The sequence below is a fragment of the Pseudophryne corroboree genome, chromosome 1 (genome assembly GCF_028390025.1).
Source record: "Pseudophryne corroboree isolate aPseCor3 chromosome 1, aPseCor3.hap2, whole genome shotgun sequence".
Lineage (NCBI taxonomy): Eukaryota > Metazoa > Chordata > Amphibia > Anura > Myobatrachidae > Pseudophryne > Pseudophryne corroboree.
In genome coordinates, this window is record NC_086444.1 from 736,112,547 (window position 1) to 736,131,336 (window position 18,790).

At 43.2% G+C, this 18,790-nt stretch overlaps 1 long non-coding RNA gene across 14 annotated transcripts in view; it reads right to left on the reverse strand.

Annotated features, from left to right (window-relative positions):
* Nucleotides 1–2,287: 2,287 nt before the first annotated feature.
* The window catches only part of LOC134909391 (uncharacterized), an 88,805-nt gene continuing 72,302 nt past the window's right edge, over nt 2,288–18,790 (reverse strand). For 12 of the 14 annotated variants that reach the window (XR_010175913.1, XR_010175916.1, XR_010175914.1 and 9 more), the window contains exons 13-15: nt 13,542–13,753; nt 9,696–10,592; nt 2,288–2,412 (exon numbers count right to left, since the gene is read on the reverse strand). This is a non-coding gene — a long non-coding RNA (uncharacterized LOC134909391). The remainder of the gene's footprint in view (nt 2,413–9,695; nt 10,593–13,541; nt 13,754–18,790) is intronic. The other 2 variants (XR_010175911.1, XR_010175925.1) reach the window with 2 other exon arrangements.

Below are 18,790 nucleotides of genomic sequence, written 5' to 3' on the forward strand. Positions count from 1 at the left end.
AACATGTCGAATTGGATTCGACAATTCAATACGGCACTTATCAACAAAAAAAACTGTTGGATCAGTTTTGACTTGACTATTCGACATGTATTCGAATGTCTGTAATGTTAAAAAGCCATCATTTCGACAAAGTATATTCAATTGAAGATTGTCAAATCGGTATCAGTGCTTTTCGACATTACTTGCGACAATTTCATTGCGCCAAGTTTTTCTGACGTTAGCTGACAAGAAATTGTAAATACTTTCATTTTTTGGTGTTTTTTTTATTTCTAATAGCATATATATTTATATTTGAAGTAATTATATACTTGTTTTTTGTATTTATGACCCACATTATTATATTTAGACTTTTCCTTAGAATATTTTTTCCTGTACTGGGCTGAGGGAAGAAATGTACCCATGATTCCATACTTTTACCCAGGTTACACTTCTCCAAAGCCACTCCTGTGTTTGTGAAGTCAGGGAGAAGAGCAGCCATTACAGTCAGCTCTCTTGTGAAATCGTGTTTTTAGGGCAATCAACGCTTTTAACATATATATCATATTTTTTTACACTGACTACAATAATGGAGCCTTTTTCTGACCAGATTGTGATGATCATGCTGGTGGCAAGTGTGGAGGATGAACAGGCTCTGTAACATCAGGATCGTGGTCAGCAAATGTCTGCATTGGGTGAGTCAGTGCGTGCATCATTTCTACGTCCACGCCAGTATAGCACTAGGCGTGTACTGGAGGATCTCTCAGAGTTCGAGGTGATACAAAATCACTTATTGGCTTGTGAAATATATTCGCTGTATGATCTGTTGGAGCAAGGGGCATGGACCAATCACGCAGTCCGTTGTTAACAGAAACTGCTGGCTACGTTACATTTTTTGGCGTCAGGCACATTCCAGCCTACTTTGTATCAAACTTGCGTTTTTCATAGCAGACACTGTCGCGCTGTATAACCCAGGTCATTAAGGCGTTCCGCAAATTAACGACCCAGTTTATCAGATTTCCAGATACGGACAGCGGAAGGCGAGAGATCAAATTAGGCTTTTACAACTAATTTAAATTTCCCAACATTCTGGGCGCGATCGACTGTACTCATGTGCAAATCAGGCCGCCACGGAATACGGAAGAATGTTTTCGGAACCAAAAACGCTTCCATTCCATGAATATTCAGGCGGTCTGGGATGCAGATATGAAGTTTACCAACCTTTTTGTGGGATTTCCTGGGTCATCTCATGACTCCTTCATCCTAAGCCAGGCATCACTGTTTCAGGATTTTTAGACAGGAAAAATGCCGGATGGCTGGCTGTTAGGCAAGTTTTTTTTTTTTTTAGATTAATTGTTTTTAATATTACCCACGATTTTTCTTTTTCCCATAGGCGATGCGGGTGATCCCAACAAACCTTGGTTCTTGACCCCATTGTCTAATCCTGTCGGTGAAGCCCTAGAACGGTACCAAGAGACACGCATTACATCGTGGGGAGTAATTGAGCGTGCCTTCGGTGGTACTTAAAAGCCGGTTTCGAAGTTTAGACTCTTCTGGTGGTGCTCTTTTATACTCACTGGCAAAGATTTGCAGCATATTAAATGCATGTTGTATTCTACACAACATTTGTGTTGCAAACCGTTCGCCGGTGACTAATCGTTGCAGGGCTTTCTGCAATGGGAACCATTCTTCTGCTCCACCTGTGTGTATGGACAAAGGAGATGAAGCTAGAAGAAATTTGATCCAGACTTATTTTTCCTCAGCCTGTGAGTATACATGTAATATTTGTATTTTCATGTAAAATCAGTGTCATATTTAGTAAAATTAATGTGTATTTTTTTCTTTTTATTCCAGAGTTGTCCTGTTGACAGTTTTATCCACAAGTTGCATCCTGTAGATGGGTTGTCATTGTTCATGTGCCAGTTTACCCCCCTCTACCATGGATGGCCTACTTGTGATGTGGAACTCCCCCACCGCCATGTTACAGAGAAACCCTTCAGGTGAGATGTACTGGCCCAACCTCCCTCTTGTTGGTGTAACCTGTGTGTTTGTGCAATGTTGCTGGTACCTGTTGTTCTTTTCCAGGAGGGATGACACGCTTTCAAATACCTTGAACTTAATCCTTTTTCTCTTCCACGGGTCTTACAGAGTAGCCCTCCCAAGCCCAAAGTATGATTTCCGGTGTAAAGTGATGCTAAAGTACCCCCTCTACCATCACGGCCTACCTCAAGACCTTCAATACCACCGCAACCCTTAAATGCCCTATTGTAAATCACATTTACTATATTTTAAGGAAAAAACATGAAACGTCTAAATTTAAAATTTTATTGAAGAAAATTAAACCGTTGTGTTTTGTATTGTTCCGAAAAAATAAATTGTAATAAAACAAAAATGAAGTGTTTGTTCTTCATACATTCCTTGTTCTTGTGTAGTTATCTGAAAATAAAAAAATTAGAAAATCAGACTTAAGTAAAGGGCACTGTAATGATGTCACATTCACATTCCATTTCCAAGAACATTTGTGGAACCACACAGTCCAGCAATGGGTTTTACTGGACTGTGTGGTTCCCCAAGGGCAGGCAGTCCAAAGTGGAAGAGTCGTGGTGTCGGTTGTCTGCACTTTGCCATGCCTGCACCTGTGGAACCACGCAGCCCAGCCAAAACATATTGCTGGACTGTGTGGTTCCTCAAATGCAGGTAGGACAAGGTTTGTGTAAGTGTGTGTATAGTGAAACATGGCATTACTCACCCAGTGATCGCGCTGAACCGAAAAAAAAGTGGGTCCCAGGGACCCCTCACTTTTAAAAATTGGGGTCCTAACTGTCCTTTTCTGGGTCCCATCGGAATGAAGGTTTTTATTAATGATTTAAATATAAAAACACGGACTTGATTTGGACACAACAAAAGTGTTGCAAGGGGGAGGATGGGGTGACGATGCTGCTGGGCTGTGTAGCATACAGGACACCCTGCACCAGAGCTGTAACTAGACATTTTGGTGCCCTTTTGGCAGAAAGTGAATTGGTGCTCCCCCTCCCATACTCCAAAGCATGGATAGTGTGCGCCGAAGGCGCGCAACAAAAACTTAGGGGTCTGGCTTTGTGGGGAAGGGGCTTGGCCACATAGTGCCGCTTATACACTCTGCGCCAGACAGAGCACGTTGCACACTCTGCGCCAGACAGAGCACGTTGCACACTCTGCGCCAGACAGAGCACGTTGCACACTCTGCGCCAGACAGAGCACGTTGCACACTCTGCGCCAGACAGAGCACGTTGCACACTCTGCGCCAGACAGAGCACGTTGCACACTCTGCGCCAGACAGAGCACGTTGCACACTCTGCGCCAGACAGAGCACGTTGCACACTCTGCGCCAGACAGAGCACGTTGCACACTCTGCGCCAGACAGAGCACGTTGCACACTCTGCGCCAGACAGAGCACGTTGCACACTCTGCGCCAGACAGAGCACGTTGCACACTCTGCGCCAGACAGAGCACGTTGCACACTCTGCGCCAGACAGAGCACGTTGCACACTCTGCGCCAGACAGAGCACGTTGCACACTCTGCGCCAGACAGAGCACGTTGCACACTCTGCGCCAGACAGAGCACGTTGCACACTCTGCGCCAGACAGAGCACGTTGCACACTCTGCGCCAGACAGAGCACGTTGCACACTCTGCGCCAGACAGAGCACGTTGCACACTCTGCGCCAGACAGAGCACGTTGCACACTCTGCGCCAGACAGAGCACGTTGCACACTCTGCGCCAGACAGAGCACGTTGCACACTCTGCGCCAGACAGAGCACGTTGCACACTCTGCGCCAGACAGAGCACGTTGCACACTCTGCGCCAGGCAGAGCACGTTGCACACTCTGCGCCAGGCAGAGCACGTTACACACTCTGCGCCAGGCAGAGCACGTTACACACTCTGCGCCAGGCAGAGCACGTTACACACTCTGCGCCAGGCAGAGCACGTTACACACTCTGCGCCAGGCAGAGCACGTTACACACTCTGCGCCAGGCAGAGCACGTTACACACTCTGCGCCAGGCAGAGCACGTTACACACTCTGCGCCAGGCAGAGCACGTTACACACTCTGCGCCAGGCAGAGCACGTTACACACTCTGCGCCAGGCAGAGCACGTTACACACTCTGCGCCAGGCAGAGCACGTTACACACTCTGCGCCAGGCAGAGCACGTTACACACTCTGCGCCAGGCAGAGCACGTTACACACTCTGCGCCAGGCAGAGCACGTTACACACTCTGCGCCAGGCAGAGCACGTTACACACTCTGCGCCAGGCAGAGCACGTTACACACTCTGCGCCAGGCAGAGCACGTTACACACTCCGCGCCAGGCAGAGCACGTTACACACTCCGCGCCAGGCAGAGCACGTTACACACTCCGCGCCAGGCAGAGCACGTTACACACTCCGCGCCAGGCAGAGCACGTTACACACTCCGCGCCAGGCAGAGCACGTTACACACTCCGCGCCAGGCAGAGCACGTTATACACTCTGCGCCAGGCAGAGCACGTTATACACTCTGCGCCAGGCAGAGCCCGTTATACACTCTGCGCCAGGCAGAGCCCGTTATACACTCTGCGCCAGGCAGAGCACGTTATACACTCTGCGCCAGGCAGAGCACGTTATACACTTTGCGCCAGGCAGAGCACGTTATACACTTTGCGCCAGGCAGAGCACATTATACACATTGCACCAGGTAGAGCACATTATACACATTGCACCAAGCAGAACCACCTATACACATTGTGCCAGGCAGAGCACATTATACACTTTGCGCCAGGCAGAGCACATTATACATTTTGCGCCAGGTAGAACCAGCTATACACACTGAGCCAAGCAGAGCACGTTATACACATTGCGCCAGGCAGAGCACGTTATATACATTGCGCCAGGCAGAGCACGTTATATACATTGCGCCAGGCAGAACACGTTATATACATTGCGCCAGGTAGAATCACCTATACACACACTGAGCCAGGCAGAGCACGTTATACACTTTGGACGGGGAGAAGCTGCGGGCAGCGCGATTGAAAGGGGAGAAGCTACCGGTGGTGATTTGATGGCAAGAGAGGCACTGAAACAGTATTATTAGCAGAGACGCACTGGTCACTTAGAGACCTCTCTGCTTGTAGTGCGTAAAACGCGCTATAGCGCATATTTTGTGATCACTGGGTTTAGTGGGAAGAGAGTGAGGTGGGTGTAGTGGGAAGAGAGTGAGGTGGGTGTAGGGGGAAGAGAGAAACTGACTGAGAGCGGGTTGACAGGGGAAGAGAGGGACAGAGTGGGGGCGGTACAGACAGAGAAAGGTGGGGAGACAGAGAGGGAACGAGGAGAGAGAGAGAGAGACAGAGAGGGAACGAGGAGAGAGAGAGAGAGAGAGAGGGAACGAGGAGACGGACAAAGAGAGAGAGAGAGAGAGAGGAAACGAGGAGACGGACAGAGAGAGGGAACGAGGAGACGGACAGAGAGAGAGAGAGGGAACGAGGAGACGGACAGAGAGAGAGAGAGGGAACGAGGAGACGGACAGAGAGAGAGAGGGAACGAGGAGACGGACAGAGAGAGAGAGAGGGAACGAGGAGACGGACAGAGAGAGAGAGAGAGAGAGGGAACGAGGAGACGGACAGAGAGAGAGAGAGGGAACGAGGAGACGGACAGAGAGAGAGGGAACGAGGAGACGGACAGAGAGAGAGAGAGAGAGAGAGAACGAGGAGAGAGAGAGAGAGAGAACGAGGAGACGGACAGAGAGAGAGAGAGAGAACGAGGAGACGGACAGAGAGAGAGAGAACGAGGAGACGGACAGAGAGAGAGAGAGAACGAGGAGACGGACAGAGAGAGAGAGAGAACGAGGAGACGGACAGAGAGAGAACGAGGAGACGGACAGAGAGAGAGAACGAGGAGACGGACAGAGAGAGAGAGAGAACGAGGAGACGGACAGAGAGAGAGAACGAGGAGACGGACAGAGAGAGAACGAGGAGACGGACAGAGAGAGAACGAGGAGACAGAGAGAGAGAACGAGGAGACAGAGAGAGAACGAGGAGACAGAGAGAGAACGAGGAGACGGACAGAGAGAGAGAACGAGGAGACGGACAGAGAGGGAGAACGAGGAGACGGACAGAGAGGGAGAACGAGGAGACGGACAGAGAGGGAGAACGAGGAGACGGACAGAGAGAGAGAACGAGGAGACTGACAGAGAGAGAGAACGAGGAGACTGACAGAGAGAGAGAACGAGGAGACGGACAGAGAGAGAGAACGAGGAGACTGACAGAGAGAGAGAACGAGGAGACGGACAGAGAGAGAGAACGAGGAGACGGACAGAGAGAGAACGAGGAGACGGACAGAGAGAACGAGGAGACGGACAGAGAGAGAACGAGGAGACGGACAGAGAGAACGAGGAGACGGACAGAGAGAACGAGGAGACGGACAGAGAGAACGAGGAGACGGACAGAGAGAACGAGGAGACGGACAGAGAGAACGAGGAGACGGACAGAGAGAACGAGGAGACGGACAGAGAGAACGAGGAGACGGACAGAGAGAACGAGGAGACGGACAGAGAGAACGAGGAGACGGACAGAGAGAGGGAACGAGAGAGGGAGAGGGAACGAAACTGAGAGCGAGAGAGAAAGGGGGGGGGAGATTGGACAGAGAAAGGGGGGAGATGGAAAGAGGGGGGGGGGGGGGGGAAGACCGAGAGAGAGGGAATAGATGGAGGCAGAGGAAAGGGAGTGATTGAGAGAGGGGCTTGTACTACTGTAGCATTGCTTGTCAGTGGTGTATATAATCTAGGGCTGCTACTGTGCATGGACACGGCTGCCAGTGCCTCTGCACATTCCTCCGACGGACGTTTGGTGCCGGGGACGGTCAGGACAGGGGTGTAATAGAAGTAGGCAAGGGCTGTGAGAGCGGCCCCAGTCCTGCCCTTCCAGCCCGGTGTCCATGTCAGCAGCAATAGAGGGGGAGTTTAGATTAGTAAAATAGGTACAGTAAGACACAGGCAGCATTTGAGTGGGAGGAGAAGGAGAGCGGACCTTTTACTGGCCGGGAGACAGGACCCGAGTGACTGGCTGTGCAGTGGCCGTCTTCATACACAGGCTCTGGGACACTGGCGGTGGGCGGGCGAACAGGCGCAGCGCTGGTCGCGGCATTTAATGAGTCAGTGAGACTCATTGTAATGCCGTCCCTGAACCAGCCCCCACCGCGGGAACAGACAGCCCCCCTCTCCCCACGCCACTTATAACGAGCTCTTACCGTGCACCCGACCCGACCCCCCTCTCCCCTGCCACGGACCACTGGCAGCACTCAGATGCCAAACCCCCTCCCCAGCCGCGGGTTACCAATGTCACGGAGCTGCGCTGTCATGTCCTGACTGGCAAGGCTCCACCTCCTGTTTTTAAAGCCTGCCGCCGGGCCGCCACGCCAATCAATCTGCAAGGCTAGGGATTGGCTGCAGCGGAGCGCATCCCAGAGGACTCACACATGTTGGAAAAGTGAGTCCCTGAACATCAATACCGGGTAAAAAACGCGCTATAGTGCGTTTTTGCGAACACTGCTCACCTTTGTAAGCACAACATGAACAACGCTGTCTATGCCTATTTGTCAACCATCCCTATGAAGAATTAAAAAAAAAAAATACTAGTGAATGCTCAAGCAATACAAAAAAGAATGCTTAATTTACACAACTTTTCACCTAAGGGTTTAAAAAAAAAAAAAAAAATAGTATCAGATTAGTTCTTTAGCCCATCATATATGTAACCACAAGGAGCTTTCATCAGTTGCCACACTCATACATGCCCGCGCATGTATGTCTAGACGTAGTACCCGACCGGGGAGGAGGGGGGCACATAAAATTGAAACAATACAAAGAAGAAAAAAAAACTAATGGGAGGGAGAAAAGGGGAAGCAGGAAAGATAACATTTGAAATAATACACCTGCGCTTTCGTGTGTGGGGGCTGTCCTGATCCTCTTCCGCCTGAAATGGCGACAGTGTCCTTGGCGGCTGTTGAGTGCGTTGTATTGGCCTTGTTGGTAGTGCTGGTGTAGATGTTGAGGCCGGTGTTGGAGACATTTGGTAAATGGGGTACACCCATGTATATCAGGCATTCCCAACCGCGGTCCTCAAGGCACACCAACAGTGCAGCTTTTAGTGATATCCAGGCTTCAGCACAGATGGTTAAATCAAAATAACTGAGGTACTAATTTAGTCACCTGTGTTCAAGCCTGGATATCACTAAAACCAGGACTGTTAGTGTGCCTTGAGGACCGCGGTTGGGAAACACTGCTGTATATCCTTGGTACTGCTGTGACTGTCCATACCAGGATTGTGGTGGAGCAAGGGCAGGAGGCATCAGTGTGGCTTGTGGTGGCGGATGTGGTGGTTGACCAGCATGTTGTTCAGCTGGCTCTGAGAGTTTCTTGTAGATCACCCGAAGCGTTGTTGCGATGATCTGTTGGGCTGGCTGCAGAATGTCGCTGGGTCTCCGACATGTTGTGAATGCTGTGCTACTGGCATGCCGTGTTATCCACCAGCCAGTTAATGATGTTGATGGTAAAGGCAAAATAGATTTTCGCACTAATCGTAGGACTTGCGTATCTACCTTAGGAGGCACTTCTCTTTTTAAACAGTCCCCAGTTGGAAAAGGGTAATAGGAATCCCATTTTTTTGGAATTCTATATTTCCTATTGAGTGTAGCCCAAGCTTCCTCCATAATTTCCGTCAGTTCTTCTGACCCTGGAAACTCAACCCTGTTTTGGGACGTTTAAATGCAGGTGCTTTAGTTTTTATTATTGGCTCTGCTGAATCCTCTAGAGACAGAATAGCCTTCATTGCTCCAATTAACTCAGCTATATCCTCTGAGCTGAAACCTTCTACATGTTCTTCATATGGTGAAGTACAGTAAATGGAGCTATCCTCATCTGATGCATCATCCTGTGTAGCCTGTGAATTTGATGATATATTTACCTTTGCTTTATCAGCTTGTTGATTTGTAGATGCTGTTGGGGATAATAAGACGGGAGCTGCATGTATGGGTTAATAGTGTACCCTATTCCTGAGGTTGAAGCTGTAGGGACCAACCTGTCAGCTATACTGGATAAGGTTTGTACAAACATAGCCCAAGGTGGATCTATTTGTCGTTGAACAGGGATCTGCCTTGTAATCTGCCGAAACGCAAAACAGTTTGCACATAACCCATCACGTGCCAGATGCTGAGTTGATAACCCCAGCTTGCAGTATAAACATGTTATAAGTGTTGGTGTTACTGTTATTGTAACCTCGTCACCTTTGCCGCTCTTAGACATGATAATCAGCTTTATACAGTATACTACACAATCTGTGACTGTAATCACTTTACTGTATTAAAGTGATATCAATCTGACCCCAACCCAAGCACCAGCATTGAGGCTCAGAAGAAACTGACACGCATATATAAAGTCAGCCATCACACTAGCAGTCACATGTTATATATTAGTCATATGAGCATATTATCAACTACGAACACATTTCAAGTATGTAGGAGTACATTTACTGAATTCTGTTCTATACAGTTATTTAACGTATTCAGACGCATTGCGAAGAAAACCACAGTAATGTACACAGACTCATATGCAATAGGCACTACAGTTAACTATTCATACTAACAAAAGTAGATAGAAATTTAGTGCTGTATAACCGTACTCCGTAGAGTGGGATACAGGGATACTCACCCCCACTTCCAGGATCGATCAATACTTTAGCAAACGCTGAGTGGATCCAGATGCTACTAGTGTACACTGCTGCTCCGTGAACTTTTTAGTGGAATCAGACGCTCAGTGAACGCTAGTGCATGGTGCATGCAGATGCACACGTCTGCGACCCGATCTCCTAGCGGTAACCTTAGTGTACACAGACGCAGCGGTCTATGCTGCGACCGAGTCTCCTCGTGGTAGCGTCTGAGATAGAAGTGAGAAAAATGGTCATGAACTGTGGGGAGGGGCAACCAGGAGAGTGTCTGACTCCCCACCACTGACATCAACCCTAGGGATCGCAGCCTCAAACTAATCCTGGTGCCTCATATCCTTCAGGCCTAGCGCTGGAGGACCCGTGGTGGCAGCGCGCCAGTTACTGTTTGGTAGTCTCCTCTCCCAAAACAGTGCGGCTGTGTCCGTATTCCCCTTCTAAGTGGAACACATGCCTTACTTTCTCCCCGTGCTCCGAACATAGCCTGGTAAACGTCTGCTGGACCTGCTAGTATATCTGACACAGACGACCATCTAGACAGCACTTGTACCGCGGGTAAGCATTCTTGCGACCCGGCGGAGAGTTGTTGGAGCGACTCTTTCCAATATGCGTGTAAGACGATGTTAGGAAAGATCACTCAAAAACAGTGTAGTAAGACTATAAAAATAGAATAAAAAAGCTTAGCGCTGCCAAACACAGCAGCCCTGTGACCATGGTCTGACTCCTGCCGTACCAAACAAAAAACTGATTTGCCTAAGCCAGTGGGAGGGGTTATATGGACGAGCCCGTTGCATCCTGAGAGGTCTGAAACTTGTGATCGTTTGGTGCCAATCCGCTGTCGCTCCATCATATCCCATTGTAATCCTGTGGATAACTTTAGGACCCTGCCGGAGAAAAAAAAAACATACAGCACAATGTCAACACCATACAACACAATATTACATAGTTTTAGAAACACAATACATTTTGAAATGTAAACTGTTAGGATATTAAGAGCAACCTGGATATTTGACTCAAAATGTTAGGAAAGCATCATACGACACCACCACATAGTTTTAGAAACACATTACATTATGAAAAGCAGTTAGGATGTTAGGAGCAAGCTGGATATGACTCAAAATGTTAGGAAAAACCATACAACACAATACCACAGTTTTAGAAACACAATACATTCTGAAATAGAAACTGTTAGGATATTAAGAGCAAGCTGGATAATTGACTTAAAATGTTAGGAAAGTACAATACAACACAATGTCATAACATACGGCACTCTGCCAGTTTTTAAGACGCATTATATTCTGAAAAGCAAACGGTTAGGATATTAAGAGCAACCTGGATATTTGACTCAAAATGTTATGAAAGCACCATACAGCACAATGTTACATAGTTTTAGAGACTCATTACATTCTGAAAAGCAAACTGTTAGGATGATAGGAGCACGCTGGATATTTGACTCAAAATGTTAGGAAAAACCCATACAGCACAATGTTGCATAGTTTTAAAGACGCAATACATTCTGAAAAGCAAACTGTTAGGATATTAAGAGCAAGCTGGATATTTGACTCAAAATGTTAAGAAAGCACCATACAACACAATGTTACATAGTTTAGAGACCCATTACATTATGAAAAGCAAACAGTTAGGATATAAAGAGCAACCTGGATAATTGACTCAAAATGTTAGGAAAAAAACCCATACAGCATAATGTCACACCATACAACACAATACCACATAGTTTTAGAAACACAATACATTCTGAAATTGAAACTGTTGGGATATTAAGAGCAAGCTTGATATTTGACTCAAAAGGTAAGGAGAAAACCATACAGCACAATGTCACACCATAAGGCACAATGCAACATAGTTTTAAAGATGCAATACATTCTGAAATGCAAACTGTTAGGATATTAAGAGCAACCTGGATATTTGACTCAATGTTAGGAAAGCACCATATGGCACAACACCACATAGTATTAGAAACACATTACCTTCTGAAATAGAACAGTTAAGATATTAAGAGCAAGCTGAATATTTGACTCAAAATGTTACGAAAGCACCATACAGCACACTGTCACACCATACAACACAATACCAGTTTTAGAAACACAATACATTCTGAAATTGAAACGGTTAGGATATTAAGAGCAAGTTGGAAATTTCATTCAAAATGTTGGGGGGGGGAAACCATACAGCACAATGTCACACCAAAAGGCACAACACAACATAGTTTTAAGACGCAATACACTACGAAAAGCAAACGGTTAGGATATTAAGAGCAACCTGGATATTTGATTCAATGTTAGGAAAGCATCATACGGCACAACATCACATAGTTTTAGAAACACATTACATTATGAAAAGCAGTTAGGATGTTAGGAGCATGCTGGATATTTGACTCAAAATGTTAGGAAAAAAAACCATACAGCATAATGTCACACCATACAACACAATACCACATAGTTTTAGAAACAATACATTCTGCAATTGAAACTGTTAGGATATTAAGAGCAAGCTGGATATTTGACTCAAAATGTTAGGAAAAAAACCATACAGCATAATGTCACACCATACAAAAACAATATTACATAGTTTTAGAAACACAATACATTCTGAAATGTAAACAGTTAGGATATTAAGTAAGAGCAACCTGGATATTTGACTCAAAATGTTAGGAAAGCACCATACAGCATAATGTCACACCATACAACACAATATCACATTGTTTTAGAAATACAAAACATTATGAAAAGCAAACTATTAGGATATTAAGAGCAACCTGGATATTTGACTCAAAATGTTAGGAAAAAACCATACAGTACAATGTCACACCAGAATGCACCACACAACATAGTTTTAAAGATGCAATACATTCTGAAAAGCAAACTGTTAGGATATTAAGTAAGAGCAACCTGGATATTTGACTCAAAAGGTTAGGAAAGCACAATACAGCACAATGTTACATAGTTTTAGAGACCCATTACATTCTGAAAAGCAAACAGGATGCTAGGAGCAAGCTGGATAGTTGACTCAAAATGTTAGGGAAAAAACCAAACAGCATAATGTCACACCATACAACACAATACCACATAGTTTTAGAAACACAACACATTCTCAAATTGAAACGGTTAGGATATTAAGTAAGAAAAACCTGGATATTTGACTTAAAATGTTAGGAAAAAAAACCATACAGCACAATGTTACACCATAAGGCACAACACAACATAGTTTTTGAAACACATTACATTCTGAAATAGAAATGGTTAGGATATTAAGAGCAAGCTGGATATCCGACTCAAAATGTTTGGAAAGCACCATACGGCACAACGCCACATAGTTAGAGACGCATTACAATCTGAAATGGAAACGATTAGGATTTTAAAGGAAAGCCAGCTGCAAATGGGGCTGACAATGTCAGGAAGGCACCATATAGCACAATGTCATGCCGCACGGTGCCATACGGCACAACATGATGCTATACTAACTGTGCCGGCAAGCGTACCCTACCGGCGCAAGTGACAATTAAGTCTAACGGTTGTAGGGATGCTGAATACTGGTTTAAACCAGATATTCAAACTATTAGGATATTAAGAAAAAGCAAGCTGGATATGGGACTGAAAATGGTACAAAGGCACCATACAGCACTGCATAGTTTTAGAGACGCATTATATTATGAAATGCAAACTATTAGGATTTGAAATGAAAGCAAGCTGGAAATGGGCTGACAACTTCAGCAAGGCACAATACAGCCATCAGAACATGTTATACCCAGCAATACAAACTATTACGATATGAAAGGAAGATAGTTATGTAAAACGAATACAAAAGATATTTACCTGTGCACTGAAGCCAACAAACATCTAGTCCGGCAGCTTCGGAAACACAATAGTTTGCAGCACTGGATCCTGATGCTCGCTTTTAATGTCACCCACAGAGCTGTCCTTCGTGTTTGAAGACATTTGCTTCCTCTTGCAAACTTGCTAATGGATGAAGCACACCATTTTCTTTCAGGTACCAAAAAACCTCAACATTCAAAAGAGTAGCTGCCCTAGTGAGAATTGGAAACAATATTAGTAAGTAAAGTCTATAAACAATATAAAACGGACCATTTCAAATGCAAAACACCCTACAGGAAGTCAACAAATCACATGATGCCATAATGGAAGGCACCTTATAGAACTGGATATACTTAAAACTTGTACCATTAAGGTGCCTTGAAAAGCAAGTTTGAGGACCTTTGTATTAGGATATTAAGAAAAAGCAAGCTGCATATGGGAGAGAAAACTTTAGGTAGACACCATACAGAACAATGCCACGACATACGGCACAACACCACAGTTTTAGAGGCACATTACATAAAAAAAATGCAAACTGTTCGGATATTAAGAAAGAGCAAGCTTGATATTTGACTCAAAATGTAAGGAGAAAACCATACAGCACAATGTCACACCAGAAGGCACCACACAACATAGTTTTAAAGATGCAATACATTCTGAAAAGCAAACTGTTAGGATATTAAGAGCAACAGACAGAGAGGAGGGGGGTGCAAATCTCCACCCCTAAATTCCCTTCCGCACACTGAAAATTACCTGTAACCATCCCTGAACCTATCTGGTAATAAAATTCAGAGAATTAGTCACAAATGTTTGCAAACACATGTTTAGCTGCTGGCCACGTCACGGCTTCTCTGATACAGCAGTCCTAACCTACATAATAGCAGTGCCCACATAGGGCCATGTAATTTGTCACAGTAGGCCTCATGATAAAGGCTTTTACTAAAACACTTCCAGACAGAGAGCTAACTTACCCAGGAGCCACCCACAGGATCTCCCATTGGCACTACAAGGAACAGCATGCCTTCCAAATGCTGCTCCCATTCAATGCCTCTTGCACACAAGCAGACAAAATTTGGCAGTTGCTCAATCATATTAAGAGCAACCTGGATATTTGACTCAATGTTAGGAAAGCACCATACCGCACAACACCACATAGTTTTAGAAACACATTACATTCTGAAATAGAACAGTTAGGATATTAAGAGCAAGCTGAATATTAGACTCAAAATGTTACGAAAGCACCATACAGCACACTGTCACACCATACAACACAATACCACAGTTTTAGAAACACAATACATTCTGAAATTGAAATGGTTAGGATATTAAGAGCAAGTTGGATATTTGACTCAATGTTGGGGGGAAAAAAACCCATGCAGCACAATGTCACACCAAAAGGCACAACACAACATTGTTTTAAAGATGCAATACATTCTGAAAAGCAAACTGTTAGGATATTAAGTAAGAGCAACCTGGATATTTGACTCAAAATGTTAGGAAAGCACCATACAGCACAATGTTACATAGTTTTATAGACCCATTACATTCTGAAAAGCAAACAGTTGGGATATAAAGTAAGAGCAACCTGGATATTTGATTCAAAATGTTAGGGAAAAACCATACAGTACAATGTCACACCATAAGGCACTACACAACATAGTTTTAAAGATGCAATACATTCTGAAAAGCAAACTTAGGATATTAAGAGCAACCTGGATATTTGACTCAAAATGTTAGAAAAGCACAATGTTACATAGTTTTAGAGACCCATTACATTCTGAAAAGCAAACAGTTAGGATGCTAGGAGCAAGCTGGATAGTTGACTCAAAATGTTAGGGAAAAAAACCATACAGCATAATGTCACACCATACAACACAATACAATACCACATAGTTTCAGAAACACAACACATTCTGAAATTGAAACGGTTAGGATATTAAGTAAGAAAAACCTGGATATTTGACTTAAAATGTTAGGGAAAAAAACAATACAGCACAATGTTACACCAACATAGTTTTTGAAACACATTACATTCTGAAATAGAAACGGTTAGGATATTAAGAGCAAGCTGGATATTTGACTCAAAATGTTAAGCAAGCACCATACAGCACAATGTTACATAGTTTAGAGACCCATTACATTCTGAAAAGCAAACAGTTGGGATATAAAGTAAGAGCAACCTGGATATTTGATTCAAAATGTTAGGAAAAAACCATACAGTACAATGTCACACCATAAGGCACTACACAACAGTTTTAAAGATGCAATACATTCTGAAAAGCAAACAGTTGGGATATAAAGTAAGAGCAACCTGGATATTTGATTCAAAATGTTAGGAAAAAACCATACAGTACAATGTCACACCATAAGGCACTACACAACATTGTTTTAAAGATGCAATACATTCTGAAAAGCAAACAGTTGGGATATAAAGTAAGAGCAACCTGGATATTTGACTTAAAATGTTAGGGAAAAAAACCATACAGCACAACACCACACCATAAGGCACAACATAGTTTTTGAAACACATTACATTCTGAAATAGAAACGGTTAGGATATTAAGAGCAACCTGGATATTTGACTCAAAATGTTAGGAAAGCACAATACAGCACAATGTTACATAGTTTTAGAGACCCATTATATTCTGAAAAGCAAACTGTTAGGATATTAAGAGCAACCTGGATATTTGACTCAAAATGTTAGGAAAGCACCATACAGCACAATGTTACATAGTTTTATAGACCCATTACATTCTGAAAAGCAAACAGTTGGGATATAAAGTAAGAGCAACTTGGATATTTGACTCAAAGGGTTAGCAAAGCACAATACAGCACAATGTTACATAGTTTTAGAGACCCATTACATTCTGAAAAGCAAACTGTTAGGATGATAGGAGCACGCTGGATATTTGACTCAAAATGTTAGGAAAAACCCATACAGCACAATGGTACATCAAAAGGCACAATGCAACATAGTTTTAAAGATGCAATACATTCTGAAAAGCAAACTGTTAGGATATTAAGAGCAAGCTGGATATTTGACTCAAAATGTTAAGCAAGCACCATACAGCACAATGTTACATAGTTTAGAGACCCATTACATTCTGAAAAGCAAACAGTTGGGATATAAAGTAAGAGCAACCTGGATATTTGATTCAAAATGTTAGGAAAAAACCATACAGTACAATGTCACACCATAAGGCACTACACAACATAGTTTTAAAGATGCAATACATTCTGAAAAGCAAACTGTTAGGATGTTAGGAGCAAGCTGGATAGTTGACTCAAAATGTTAGGGAAAAAAACCATACAGCATAATGTCACACCATACAACACAATACAATACCACATAGTTTTAGAAACACAACACATTCTCAAATTGAAACGGTTAGGATATTAAGTAAGAAAAACCTGGATATTTGACTTAAAATGTTAGGAAAAAAACCATACAGTACAAAGTCACACCATAAGGCACCACGCAACATAGTTTTAAAGATGCAATACATTCTGAAAAGCAAACTGTTAGGATATTAAGTAAGAGCAACCTGGATATTTGACTCAAAAGGTTAGGAAAGCACAATACAGCACAATGTTACATAGTTTTAGAGACTCATTACATTCTGAAAAGCAAACTGTTAGGATGATAGGAGCACGCTGGATATTTGACTCAAAATGTTAGGAAAAACCCATACAGCACAATGTTACATCAAAAGGCACAATGCAACATAGTTTTAAAGATGCAATACATTCTGAAAAGCAAACTGTTAGGATATTAAGAGCAAGCTGGATATTTGACTCAATGTTAAGCAAGCACCATACAGCACAATGTTACATAGTTTAGAGACCCATTACATTCTGAAAAGCAAACAGTTGGGATATAAAGTAAGAGCAACCTGGATATTTGATTCAAAATGTTAGGAAAAAACCATACAGTACAATGTCACACCATAAGGCACTACACAACATAGTTTTAAAGATGCAATACATTCTGAAAAGCAAACAGTTGGGATATAAAGTAAGAGCAACCTGGATATTTGATTCAAAATGTTAGGAAAAAACCATACAGTACAATGTCACACCATAAGGCACTACACAACATAGTTTTAAAGATGCAATACATTCTGAAAAGCAAACTGTTAGGATATTAAGTAAGAGCAACCTGGATATTTGACTCAAAAGGTTAGGAAAGCACAATGATACATAGTTTTAGAGACCCATTACATTCTGAAAAGCAAACAGTTAGGATGTTAGGAGCAAGCTGGATAGTTGACTCAAAATGTTAGGGAAAAAAACCATACAGCATAATGTCACACCATACAACACAATACAATACCACATAGTTTTAGAAACACAACACATTCTCAAATTGAAACGGTTAGGATATTAAGTAAAAAAAACCTGGATATTTGACTTAAAATGTTAGGAAAAAAACCATACAGTACAAAGTCACACCATAAGGCACCACGCAACATAGTTTTAAAGATGCAATACATTCTGAAAAGCAAACTGTTAGGATATTAAGAGCAACCTGGATATTTGACTCAAAATATTAGGAAAGCAGCATACAGCACAATGTTACATAGTTTTATAGACCCATTACATTCTGAAAAGCAAACAGTTGGGATATAAAGTAAGAGCAACCTGGATATTTGATTCAAAATGTTAGGAAAAAAACCATACAGTACAATGTCACACCATTAGGCACTACACATCATATTTTTAAAGATGCAATACATTCTGAAAAGCAAACTGTTAGGATATTAAGAGCAAGCTGGATATTTGACTCAAAATGTTAAGCAAGCACCATACAGCACAATGTTACATAGTTTAGAGACCCATTACATTCTGAAAAGCAAACAGTTGGGATATAAAGTAAGAGCAACCTGGATATTTGATTCAAAATGTTAGGAAAGCACAATACAGCACAATGTTACATAGTTTTAGAGACCCATTACATTCTGAAAAGCAAACAGATGGGATATAAAGTAAGAGCAACCTGGATATTTGATTGAAAATGTTAGGAAAGCACAATACAGCACAATGTTACATAGTTTTAGAGACCCATTACATTCTGAAAAGCAAACTGTTAGGATATTAAGAGCAACCAGGATATTTGACTCAAAATGTTAGGAAAGCACCATACAGCACAATGTTACGTAGTTTTATAGACCCATTACATTCTGAAAAGCAAACAGTTGGGATATAAAGTAAGAGCAACTTGGATATTTGACTCAAAGGGTTAGGAAAGC